Source organism: Daphnia pulicaria, chromosome 10 (genome assembly GCF_021234035.1).
Source record: "Daphnia pulicaria isolate SC F1-1A chromosome 10, SC_F0-13Bv2, whole genome shotgun sequence".
Classification (NCBI taxonomy): domain Eukaryota; kingdom Metazoa; phylum Arthropoda; class Branchiopoda; order Diplostraca; family Daphniidae; genus Daphnia; species Daphnia pulicaria.
The window spans coordinates 4,605,996-4,619,169 of record NC_060922.1 but is presented as its reverse complement, the minus strand read 5'-3'; the positions used below and the strand labels follow the sequence as shown (position 1 = coordinate 4,619,169).

At 43.3% G+C, this 13,174-nt stretch overlaps 1 long non-coding RNA gene across 1 annotated transcript; it reads right to left on the bottom strand.

Annotated features, from left to right (window-relative positions):
- Positions 1-1,426: 1,426 nt before the first annotated feature.
- Positions 1,427-2,175, bottom strand: LOC124313912. The gene is made up of 3 exons (XR_006911059.1): positions 2,095-2,175; positions 1,829-1,927; positions 1,427-1,621 (listed from the first exon to the last, which is right to left on the bottom strand). It is a non-coding gene; the product is annotated as an uncharacterized LOC124313912 (long non-coding RNA).
- Positions 2,176-13,174: the final 10,999 nt, after the last annotated feature.

Here is a 13,174-nt window from a genome sequence, read left to right as displayed (position 1 = left end):
CTGCTGGGCTCTCTACTATAGCTCTACAGTCCGTCATCCACTTCACCATCAGCAGCTCTAGCGCACCTATTCCCCCCGCTCTTCTGAGTCGAACGCTCCTGCTGCGGTTTGTTTACCTTTGGCTCTGATGCATATATTGAAATGTGTCTTTCTCCTTTTGACTGGTTAGGGACCCTTTACGTGTGCTCTATCTCACTCTGTCTCCGCGTGTGGCTCTCTCACATATCCGAAGAAGAGAGAGAAAGAGAGGCTGCGGACGTCGTACAAGTCCGCCATTCCACCCCCAAAATGGACATTCCATATTCTCGGAATAAAAAACACTCGCTCAAAAAACTCTCGAAAGTCCATCACACATGTAAGCTAGAGAATAGTCTAACCGGCCCCGGTCTCATCTTTCTAGACTTGCGCGCGCTCAAGTTTAGTCCTCAACTGTTTTGTGGTGCCGTTCCATGTAGGGGCTCGGCGCGAGAATAAAAGTGTCTAGAAAAAAAGACGACGATGAAAGATGTGCGGATGACACCCCGTCACTTGTCCCTGCTGTAACAGTTGGGCATTTCACGTCCGTCAATGTCTCTGGCGGGCGCGAGCAAAACGCGTAGAGAGAAAAAGTCAAATAACTATCGCGGACAATATTATCCGTATAAGTCAGAAAAAAGGGAAACGAGAGAGAAAAAGAAACAAGAGATGAGCGAGATTTATGGTCTCGATAGCTGCAACCAACGTATATAGAGAGCCATAACGTCTCCGCGCTCTCTCCCATTCATTCAGTCATCGGTTATACGACAAGCAGTTAACGTTAACCCTCGTAACAGCGGAAAGAGAAGAATGTCCCGAGCCGTTAAACAGGCTCGTGAAAATCGGGAAGAAATTGATTTGTAACTGGCACTTTTCTTTAGCTCATTCTTCTCCTTTTCCTATTTTTTTTATGGAAAGTGAAAATCCCGAAAGGAGGAAAAATAAAAATAAAAGAAATAAAAGAACAAACGAAAGAAACGCGACAACAACACGACAGAAAATCGTTGACTGGAACACACAAATATGCCAGTCGGATTATTATTGGTGTTGTTTGTTTGGGAGCCTGGTAGAAAACAACGAAATGCCGGTGTGGCGACAGGTTCCTCTTGGTTAGAAACATGCCTTGTTACACTCTGCTTGAAGTGTTCAAAGTTCAAATGTTTTCGAATGTGACTCACAGAAAAAAGTTGTGAGGTAGTACAAAACAAGCCTGATCTGCAGTCGTTCGACAAATGAGATTTTTAGTGAACCCGTATCGAGAAAAAACAAAAACGGAGAGAAAACAGTTGCAGTCAACCGCCTAGCTCAGGAATAAACGTACTCCGTGACCAGTGACCACATAACGATTTATAATCAACGCCACCAAAATTGTCAAAAAGGAAGAATAGAGATGTATTTGTCCTACCTTTGTGCCTGGGAAATACAACCAGGCACCTACAGTTGCTCCATCCATCCGCTGGAGAGTTAAATTACAGCAGACGGGATAGGGTAAAGGGTGTCCTTGTGAATACACCCACATTCACATAGGCGTACACGAGGACATTTAAAGAAAAGGGAAAAAGAGAGATCCGTAACTCGATTGGCAATGCAACGGGATGCTTTTTATCTAAATAAAATTAGAAAATGGGTTACGAAAAAATATTACCAGAAACAACAAGTCATGAAAAGTTGAAAATGAGATGCAGGGTAAACCCTAATTTTTAATAAATGGGAGAATGGAAGGTTTGCATGTAATACACTACATTGATGCAGGTAATGCAGCATTAAAATATCTAGTACATCACAGGTCAATAAAAGTAATGAAAATCATTACCCAAGCGATAAGATGCTGAGATTGTTGCTGACAGGTTATCACCTGCACAAGAAAAACTTGCATATTCTGTGGTTATGATTGCTGGCTCTGGCCTCAAATCTGTGAAAAAGAAATATGTTACACAAGTACAAACAAACATACCATTCATCAACCGTAGGGCAATCACATGATAAATGCTAGTCAACTAACATTTCACAAATTTGGAACAGGTATAACTCTTCAATAGCTCCAACAATCATTCTATTTATATTCTTAGTTTTATTTACCCGCTATACAGCATGGAGTATGACGGTTATCACAAATGGTTAACTCTTGAAATTTGTCTCTGACTTTTTCGAAATTTTAAACTAGACGAAAGCAGACGACACTTGTCCAATTGTCTTCTAATCAGCATGCTTACCGATAATACGATATCAATAGAAATTAGAAATGATAAAAAATCAAACTCCCCCTCAAGTTAATAATTAATTAATTGTCCCTCTTATGTTAATTAAGTCCCCCTTATTTAAGTATATAATTCAATTCTCCAGCAGAATAATTCCCCGGTGGAAAAATCAATCCCTTCCCGCCCAGTCTCCGCCAAAATTTTCCTCGTTTTTATGGAAAGTGAATATCCCGAACGTGAATATAAAATTAAAAAAAAAAAAGAACAACGAAAGAAACGCGACAACAACACGACATAAAATCGTTGACTGGAAGACACAAATATGCCAGTCGGATTATTATTGGTGTTGTTTGTTGTGAGCCGGGGTAGAAAGTAAATAAGAAACAAAATTCTGGAAGCTGTGCGCTCGATTGATTCGAATTGACCCAAGGTGGAGCGTTCCTTTTTCTTATTTTCACTCGTCTAGGGATGACAATAGGGTCCCCTATTGTGTTTTGTGTGTGTGTGTTTGTTGGGTCCTGCGTCTTCTTCTTCCTCTTCTCTGGCGTGAAGTGTGTGCTGTGCCGGAGACTGTGGAGGCCGGAGCGAGAAGAGACTCAATGGGGGTGAACAGGGAAAGGACACACGATGGGAAATATAAGGACCCCCAGTCAGATGAGTAGTTGCAGATAAGAGGATGACAAAAGAGAGAAAGAAAAGACTCGCACAAGCTGAAGAAGTAAAAAGAAAAGAAGAATAGAATAAATATGGACAGGAAAAAAAAGAAAATAAAAATCCATCCGCACACACACTCCCCCCACCAGTCAAACCCAACCACACAAACCACCTCCATGCCAAAGGTGCCACATACCCCCAAAGAAGAGAGGGACTGAATAGGAAAAAAAGGGAACTTGAAAAATTGAAATGAGGTCCTTGTAGTAATAATAATCGTATTCGTCCTTTTCTCTCGACAAATTTCTTCAATGAACGCGCCCCATCAGCAGCAGCACGACAGCGACAGACAGCTGAGAATACACTCAGATACATGTATATATATAAATTCCAGCACTGTTTGCTTTGCCAGTCTATTATTATTCAACGCCACACAGCCGGGCCCTCGCTCGATCCCTATCTCACAGCACTAATATTTCACTGACTAAAGACAAGATAGCAATATCGCCATGTTACTACGGTACTAGACTATACTATACAGTATACTGGTGTAGTCTCGATGCGTATTGAATTTTCGGTGTAAAGGAATTGCTGCTCATATCTATCTCTCACCCTCCTCAATCCCTCAAACGTCCCCCCACCACAAAAACTTATTTTTTCTTCTTCTTCTTTTTGACGGAATCTCCGGATGGGGTTACACATATATATCCTTGTCACTATAGGATCTTTCTCTTTTATCTAGCTCTCTTACTTTCAAAGAATGTCTTGATAGAATCTCTCTCTTACTGTGATTGTAATATCGTTATAGACTCTGGAGCTGCTGCTGCTGCTGAACTAGATGATAATTCGGATAAGATCAGATTGGATTAGTGCTCTGAATGTGTACACTATGTGAGCTCCGGATTTCGCAGTTGGCAGCTGCCGGTCTCGAGCGACGTATTGACGCTGTTATCCATCCGTCGTCTCCTTGATCCATGCATTCATTTCCGCCATATACAGCCCAGCCAGTGAAGGATTACACACCTACAGACGGGCCGACGAAGCGACACAAAATTATTTTCAGGAGCTTGGGGGGGCTGGAAAAAAAAAAGAAAGGGAAAGTTTTTTCGCTTTGATGGTTGGCAATGTTATAATAACACAAGCAAAATATTTCCGCCTCAGCCCGGTCCAGGGGCGTCAATAACACGCCCCCCTCCAAATGTCGTAAATTTGAAAGGGGAAACCAAACAAATCAAAGGAAAAAAAGGAAGAAAACAAAAAATAAACAAAAATTAAATTCTCTTCTCTTTTTTTCAAAGGGGGGAGAAGAAAAATGTTGAATAGAACAACACATGTACTTGATGATGGGCGTGTGTTTGTTTGAACGGGTCGTTTGGAAAATCATCAAGAACATTGTTAGTGTACACAGAGAGAGGCAAGAAGGGAAGAAGAAAAAAAAGATGAAATTTCTTATGTAAACGAATTAGGGCGCGGGCAAAGAAGTGAAGACGAAGAGTCACCGTGCTGGCCCACGTGTGGTGCCCAGCGGAGCGCTCGGACGGCCAAGGTTTTTGCTGTACACACCAAAAAAAAAAAAAAAAAAAAAAAAAACAGACGAGAGGAGAACAACGAAATGACGAGAGGTCCAACATTTTGATTTTTGGGTTTGAGGTTTTCCTGCTCGGTCATGACGCTTCATCGATGATGCAAGAAAATCACTTTTCTCTTCTTCTTCTTCTGCTTCTTGGAGTTTCAATCAGGACGGGTGATCTCGTCTGCCGTCCGGCCATCAGCCATCACTGTAAGAAAGAAAAAGAAAAAGAAAAACTGCTGGAACACCTCAGCATATTGAAAAAAAGGAAATCTGAATACATACAAGGAAGGCGAAGAAGAAAAACCAATCGGGGCCGCGCAGCAGTTTTGATCCACAGGGTTGATTGAATCGTGATAGACGATGTTGATCGATGATGACAGATCAAGACAAGCAATGATCGCACGCCTCAGAGCTTTTCTCTCTCGAGAGAGAGAGAGAGAGAGAGAAGAAAGAGAGTCTCAGACGCGCGCATACAGCCAAGAAGTAGTACTACTAGATGGCTGGGCTTGTCGATGTATTTTCTTATTTGTGTGCTGTGTGTGTAGTGTGTAGAGAGGTTCTGGGCGATGAGACACGCACAACTCGCATCTTGATCAGGCGGCCGCATATGCGTATAGACTTACAGGAGAGGGGGGAGAACATGTTATATAAGGACGGCGCTCTCAATCGTCTTGTTCTTCTTCTTATAAGCGCATCGCTATATGTACAACTGGCACGATGTTGATAATGTGCTGCACGCTGGGGCAATCCCATCAAAGTTAATTACTGAGGGCTCTGATGGCAACATCTCCATCAGTTATGGGGCCAAGGGGATATTCCTTCAACTGTTTCTTGACAGAATGAATTAACGAGCATAACAACCGGGCGTGGATCATTTTTTTTTCTTTCTTTTCTTTCTTTTCTTTTCTTCGACTTGGTAATGCAACGAGTTCACGATGACAACAACAAAAAAAAAGAAACTTTTGAAATTGTTTTTTTTTTCAGCTATAGGAAAAGGAATATAATAATATTATTTTATTTCGAAATTCCCGCACAAAAAGAAGTTGCCCATATATTTGTCGAGTTCCAATGGCCTTTAAATCATATCCCAAAGTTTTTTTTTTTCCGATGGGACATTGCGATACCGGGTAGAAGCTAAGGAAGAAGGCCAGGCCAGGCCCCAGCCCCAGCAACGCATACTATCGTAATGGATTTGAAATGTTAAATCAATAGGCCAAAATGTCCAATAAATCAGAAGTGCTGCCCGCAGCGGAGGTTATGTTGTTGTTCTGCTCCATCTGTGCTGCTGTGAAAGACTGCGCGGCCTTGCGCCGGCCGCTCTTTCTTGTATACAGATCTCGACTTAAACGCAACTAATTTGAATCCTCCGCTGCTTATTCACAGGTGAGATCGGAATGCTGTGAGAGACTAGCTGTAAAAGAAGAAGAAGAAGAAGAGTAAAAAAAAAGAAGAACGTTTCCGATGATGATGGCATTCGTGCCAGGGCTTCTTTCCCGTTTCGCCGTTCGTGCCATCTCCCGCTGCGGCCGTTGCAGATCGAACGCGCAACCAAAGTGTCGGATTCAACACGATGAGATTCTTATTTTCTTCTTCTCCTTCGTCTTTCTTTCAAAATCCATGCTAATTCTAGACGCATCATAATATACAGCGAATCGCTTATCATTCCCGGTGATCTTTCTCGGGATGTACATGTTTTTTCTCTTATATACAACATATTGCAGAAAAGAGAAAAGTAGATTTTTATTCCAATCTCTTTTGGCTTCGGTTTTATTTTTAGACTCATGGGGGAAAATAATAATATTCTGTGATGAGTGAAATAATCAATCCATCGGCTTCTTCTTCTTCTTCTTTCTTTTTCTTAAAGGGGGGGTTGGAGGGAGTGACTGGAAAGTCCTCCTTTCCTCCCATTTCTTTTCTTTGCCTTTAGCTTTTCTCTTTTATAGATTAGACATTTTTCTTCTTCTCCTTATTTTTCAACCTCCCCTTCTTCTCTTAAAAGGCGGAAAAGAAGAATTCATTAAGTCTCCTCGGAAAGAAAAGAAAAAAAAAAATAGTGGTTGCCTCTTACACACACACACGGATATATAGCTATACCCTCCTTCCTTTCGCAAGAGATAAATGACGGGCCGATCGAAGGGTTTCAAATTTACGGTGGTCCGCGCGCCGAGTTCCAGGCATTTTCAAAGGTTTTTGTGCAGGACGGAAAAAAAGAGCGAAAGGATAAAAACAAGGAGAGAAAAAGTTATGGCAAAAATCCTCCCCCTCATTTCCTATTGTTTGAAAACCCCAAAAGGTAAAAAAAAGAAAAAAAGAAGTTCCAATCGTTTTGGTTCGGTAATACAATATCTGGAGGATGGCCCTGCTGGAAATTATATTATTTTATTTTTTTGTTCAGAGAAGAAACAAAAGAGTGCTGTATGAGGAATGAAGGAGGCCAAAGTTTGGAGATAAATTGCTGTTGATGGATATAAATGGACTCCTCGCACAAGGTAAACTGTATAATATGGCCAGCGCTCTGGGTGAACCTGGAAAAGGTGGGAGGATGGATCGGCCGCATGATGATCGCCTGATTGGGTATTTTGTACGGTACTGAATCCGGAATTAGACCCTCATTAGCCACTTTTCATCGGTCGTTTTTTTCTTCTTCTCCTTTTTCTTTTCTCTTTCACAAAATAACGTCGGCGCGACGGGTATTGTTCTTCTCGTCTTCCGGACAGACAATTGGACGGCGATTCTTTTAAAAAATAATAAATATTACGACCCCTACACCATTGTTTGTTCAGTCTGAGAGAGAAGATGAAAGCCAAATTCCGTGAACCCTTTACCAAATAAAGAACAAAACAAAAGAAAAACAAAAACAAAATCCCGGACATAAAAATCGGAGAAGAAATTCGACGGGGCGATGGGGCGGAGATGGGGAATATAACTGATTTGAATAAACAAGTCAACAACGTTGTGTGATCCATGGTTTATGGAAGTGACAGGCAAAGTGAACGAAGGCAAGATATTGATGGGCCGAGAGCTTATAATATAGACACACGCCCGGGCTTTTTCCTCCCGCCAATACATATTTCTCTCTCCCGGCTGTTGTTGGGCTTATGTAATCGCTTGCGCTGTTTAATGCAAATTTCCCCCCATGCGAAACGAAATAAAAATGAAAACGCGATCCATAATGTATATGTATATATATAGCGTCTGCTATGTTGTATGTGTGTGTGTATAGCGGCGGTGACGTCACGTCTGCATACCACGGACGCCGATGGATGCGGAATAAACTTAGCCGTGCGTGGGGATATGTCTACAACCGTGTTCGATATGAGTTTTAATGACTAAATTGAAGCCTTCGAAAGGCTCAAGTCTTGCCTTCATTATGCAAACGAGGTCGTCAACTGGCCCATTCCGAGAAAAGGGGGGGGGAGAACCTTGGCCAGCCGCAACCGCTTCTATACAACCGGAGAATAAGAAGAAAAAGAAGAATAGAAAAAAAAATGGAAACAACAAAAGAGCTGGAGCTATTACCTATCCAAAAGTATTCGAGCAGTAGATTTGTGCTTGAATGTGTTTTTTGGCCAGTCGAGAGAGAAACGGCTGGCCAAGAGCGCCGCTTTATTCAGCAGCAGCCGATATAGAATGGAATTCATTTGCCTTGAAAAGAAAAAGAAAAAACAGGTAAGAGAGAAGGACTGGGCAAAGCGCTGCTGCTGCTGCTGCTGTGCCGCATCTGCAGCGCACAATTGGTCAAACAGCCGCATGAATGTTTAACGCTAGTTAATGACAGGGCACGCCGATTGATTTACGAACAGATCAACCAGAATGGGGAGGAGTTTTGGGTTTCGTCTCCGGCGCGCGAGAGAAAGACGCGCGCTCTCCCTCGTACCTCGTCCACTCATCTCAGCTGTCGGTAAATCAACAAACGAAAAACACCGATCTAACGCCGACTCTCTGAGACTGGCTTGCCTTTCTCCAACGGAAAACAACACACACGTGATGCGCGCCTGCAACAGCAACTTTAGCGCCTGGGAAATTTGCCATCGGAATTCTCTACAGCTGACACATATGCCTCGTACTACTCGTACTAAACCTGGAGTGAATATGGTGGCCAAGGTTGCATCACACATCACTATAACAATATTCTCTCTTCTCCCATCTTTGTTTTCTTTCACGGCCACCACAAAAACCAAGAACATGGAATTATTCCAACACTAAGGGGGGGCCCTCTCAGAAATAAAACAGCTGAGCAATCGATATGTGCATAGGAATATAAGGGAATATTATAGTTTCAGCATTTAGTGGCGCAGTTATATCGTTGTGAGATGACAATCTCTTCGGTCGAAAAAGACTATTTCAACTATGTTAGACGATATCCGCTGTGACTAATCCTTTTGGGTCGATGCTTCTTATTCTTTCAGATTTTTATGATTTTTCTTTTTCTTAATACGATTTGACCAAGATTGTTTCAATTCTCAAAAAGGGCCAGAGCCAGCGCTGATGAGACAGATAAGTCTAAACCCGACGAGGTTTCTCATCTGGCGGTAGCGCCGAACCCGTTTTCTCGTTTGTGATAGTACCACATTCCATGGCGATTCAAATCGTCAAGAATTATAACCATATAACTCGGAAGTCGCCTATATGGTTGTAGTATAGGAGGCGCATTAACGACCTCAATATAACAATTGTCCACAATTGTCTCTCCAGCGACAAAAGCAGCCCAGGATCAGCTACACTATTGTAACCGCCATATTATCCAGGCTGACGTTGAACAGGACCACAACGAGCCGTCTGTGACAGCTACACACTATAGACATACCACAGAGTCGCGTGGGTGTTACATCTATAGGCAAAGTTGATGAGCCAAGTGATCACTTACATCCCAGAAAGTGTTGACGATAAGTGTTGTGTGTGTACTCTGCTCGGGTACAAGTACAAGCGTGTAGTTATACACATATCCATCTGTATACATTTACAAGTATGTATAAGATAGAATAGCAGAATGGAGCTGGTTATTTGGCCGGAGCCAGAAACGGACAATCCGCACCGAGTGTCAGACAGGCGAAGAGATTGGAGCCTTGAGGAGTTGAAAAGAATCTAAGCAGGCGAAGGAGCACTTGTTCATTTCCACTTCAACTGACAGGAACCTTCGTGTCGAGCTGTTGACTGCAGCATCAGTCTATCCAACAATTGATAATAACAAATGGGTATAACTATATACACATGCGCATGTATTATTATTACGTGAGTGCGTTTTATTTGGTGGACCAAAGCGAAAAAATAAGAAAAAAAATAAGGGAATGCAGAAATGATATAACAAAAGCAATCTGTTCACATTTGAGAGACGGGCCAAGCCAAGGAGCATCTCATCTGCGGTTTGTAATGGTAGACGCGCGCACTCGTCGTCGTGTCACGTTACAAGAAAAACTTGGCGCAAATTCCACCAAGGACGACGCTGCTGCTGCTTGGCGCCGGGTTCCATCACGACTCAATTGTTCAACTGACATCCGATTCTGCTGCTGCTGCTGCCCAGGCCGTTTCGTGACGAAATTCCCATCATTAGATTGTGTGTATTCCAATGTGAATAAAGTTATTACAAAAGCAAATAATAAAAATAAATAAAAACTTGTTTTCTTTTTAATAATGTGGCACATAAGTGAATGGGATGAAAGGAACTTAAACACGGACGAAACAAAAGTTGTTTCTTTCCCAGCAGCAGCATTCGTCAAGTCTCGTTTACGCTGTCCTTGTATGCAGCAATACAAATTGCACATTAAAGTTTGGGCCAAATCCCAAGGTCGAGAAACTATTGTCGAAACGGTGGCCCAAAACTTTGGCAGACACACGGACGGACGGACATATTAGAAAAAGGTTCAGCCGCTGCTCTTTACGGTAGTAGCAATAACATAATATATTATTGGCAGGTCCACATGCAGCGAGAGCAGCTCAGCGAACAGGTATACATAATATAAAAAGCAAACTGTGCATATAAGCAGCAGCAGCAGCAGCACAAAAACGTCAAAAGTTGTTTTCGTCTAGTTCATTAGCCGGGGGGTCGTTAAAAAACTTTCGAAATTACACGGATATAATTGTCTCGGCATAGTTTTCAACATCGAGTTAAGGAGAGAGAAAAAGAAAGAAAGAAAAAGAGAAACAGAGAAATAAGAGAGAGAGAGCTGGTTGTCAATGTGGAGCATAGCTAGAGAGAAATAGGGCCGGCTCTCTTCTATTCCTCGGTCGAGCGCCAGAGCACAGCCGAGAGTCTATCTATAGGCTACAATCTCGACACGCTCAACTGTAGAGGTAACAGGCCGCCATGGTACACTCATTTCCCAGGCTTCTTCTTCTTCTTCTTCTCCTTGCCCGTTTGACGTAGACATATTTCGACACTTCTCTCTTTCTCTCTTGGAGCGAAATGCTCCTTGTCGTGCTTCACTTTGTGCCTTTGCTGCTGCCCCCTGAAAAATAGATCGGAACCCCAATATTCAGCAGCAGCAACAGCTCCTTGATGTTTCTCTCTTTTTGTGGAGGTCTATCTAATAAGTCGCCGAAGAGTCTAGCTGGTGTGTGTGTGCGCACCCCGTCAACAGCCCCGAAAAGAATATCATGGCACATCACGCCGGCCGAGAGAGAGGGGACGAGAAACGGGCTTTTTTTTTTTAGCCCCTCTCTCTATACACGCCCGGACCGTGTGATGATGCCCTTCGTGACAGTCGAGATAACGGAAAGAGATATCTTAGCTGTATGCCTCTTCTTCTTTTTCCCCCCCCCCCGCATTATCTTTGTTTCTTTGCATCTTTTTTACTGCACCGCTTCTTTTTATATTTTTTTATTTTTTTTTCTGCTTTTGAAAAGAAGAAGAAGAAAACGGGAATTAACATTTTCACAATTCGGGTCCGCGTCTACTTGGTCTTACCTCCAGCCAAGAGAGAAGAGGGCAGGGTCGCGGTACTTGGCCGAGGGAAGATGAGCCACTTGAGAGTTATTTTCGAAGGGAAACATGTGTTGTTTGCGCGCTAGGTTTGTACTGCCTGCTCTGTGCTGTGTGCATGCAGGGCACTTGATGGACCAGCAGCAGAGACTCCCGTTCGCGCAGGGGCAGTCACACACAACTGTGCGCGCATATTATAATAGAGACTCGCATGGTACATAATTGAAACGGAATTATTTCTGAATCAACAATGTTGTTGCGTGGAGAGCGTTTACGGCACGAAATGTACAAGCTCATCTTGTTTGTTTCTCTTTTTTCTTTTTCCCCATCACGCCGGCCCATTTTGCGGCTGGGAAAGAGGAGGGGAAAAAAACACGAAAGGGAATCAAAGAAGATTGCTTCAAACCCCCCCTCTCAAAAGCAGCGGGAGGCTGCAAACTATTTGACAAGTCCGTCATCATCGGTTTGTGGGGAGTGAAAGGGAAAAAGAAGAAGAGAAATTCCTCCAGTGGGACCGTGACGGAGCAAATAATTGCGTGAGCCAGTTGATGACTGTGCACGCGGTGGCACTTGGCAGTCAAAAGAGCTGCGGTTGCTGCGCTCTGCCCGTATAGTAGACTGCTGTGTTACTGTACAGGGCAAGTACAGCAGCAGCCCGTCACATCACGGAGCGGCGCGGATCCCCCTCCATTTGAAATTCAATCCGTCCGCCAGTGCGGAGGGGTTTTAGCTCCGGAGTAGAGAGTCGAGAGGACCTTTTTTTTTTCGTTGCCCACGTCAAGTGGATGAGGAACGAGTTGCGGTATCGAGTAACACGAGGCAGACAGTTAATTAACAGACAAAAAAATGTCTCGTCTTTCCACCAGGGGCCACTAATACAACAACCCCTTCTCTCATTTCATTTTCTCCAATCGGCAGCAGAGAAAAGAGGCCCAGGGAGCCGCTAATAGAGACTGAGAGAGCGGTGGCGGCCAGATGCGCAGTCTGATATACTGTATACGCACTTGCAGAAGCATTTTAAAAAACAAAATTACCTCATCATCAAAAAAATGTTTGTGACCCTCCCACATCAAAGTTTGAATTGCGCAACTTGATACACCGCAGTTAAGGAAATTCTTTTTTGCCCTGACGATGAAATTTTTTTCTTTCTGTATAAATATACAGAGTCGCATTCCTCCGGATGCGAGTGTGTGTGTATGGGCGACGACAACTACCGTGTGCGCTGGCTGGCCTTTCATTGACGTGTCGTTTGACACCGTGTGTCACCCGTACGTCACAATAGCCGGGCCAAAGTTCTGCGACGATTGACAAGGAGGCGAACCCCGCGAACACTCAAGTTCGCATTTCTCTTTTCTTCTTTCTTCTTCTTTTGGAAAACGGAGCTACAACAGCCAAAAGATTGGGGAAAGATAAGAGAAAATTGGGACAAACAAGAAGAAGAAGACGCTGATGGTGGTGGTGAAATCGGATCTGTTGCGCACAGAGACATGCGGATTTCTCGCTGGCCAAAACTGCCAAACCTATATACTGGAACATGAGGCCGCTGCTCCCTAAAAGAGATATCCGATTTCCTTACTTGATTTTCATTCCGCTCAACGCACATATTTTTCTTTTAGGGGGGAGGAGGGCACCTAGAAAATGACCGGAAGCTATTTTCTCACGGAATTAGAGCAAAAATGTCTTTATAACGAGATATAGAAACATTCTTCGCATGTCTTAGCCCATTGATCAAATGGCTGGATACCAATAGACTCGTTTTCAATGGGAATTCACAATGCGGATTGTGTGTGTACAGGAGACGGAGAGAGATATGAGCCG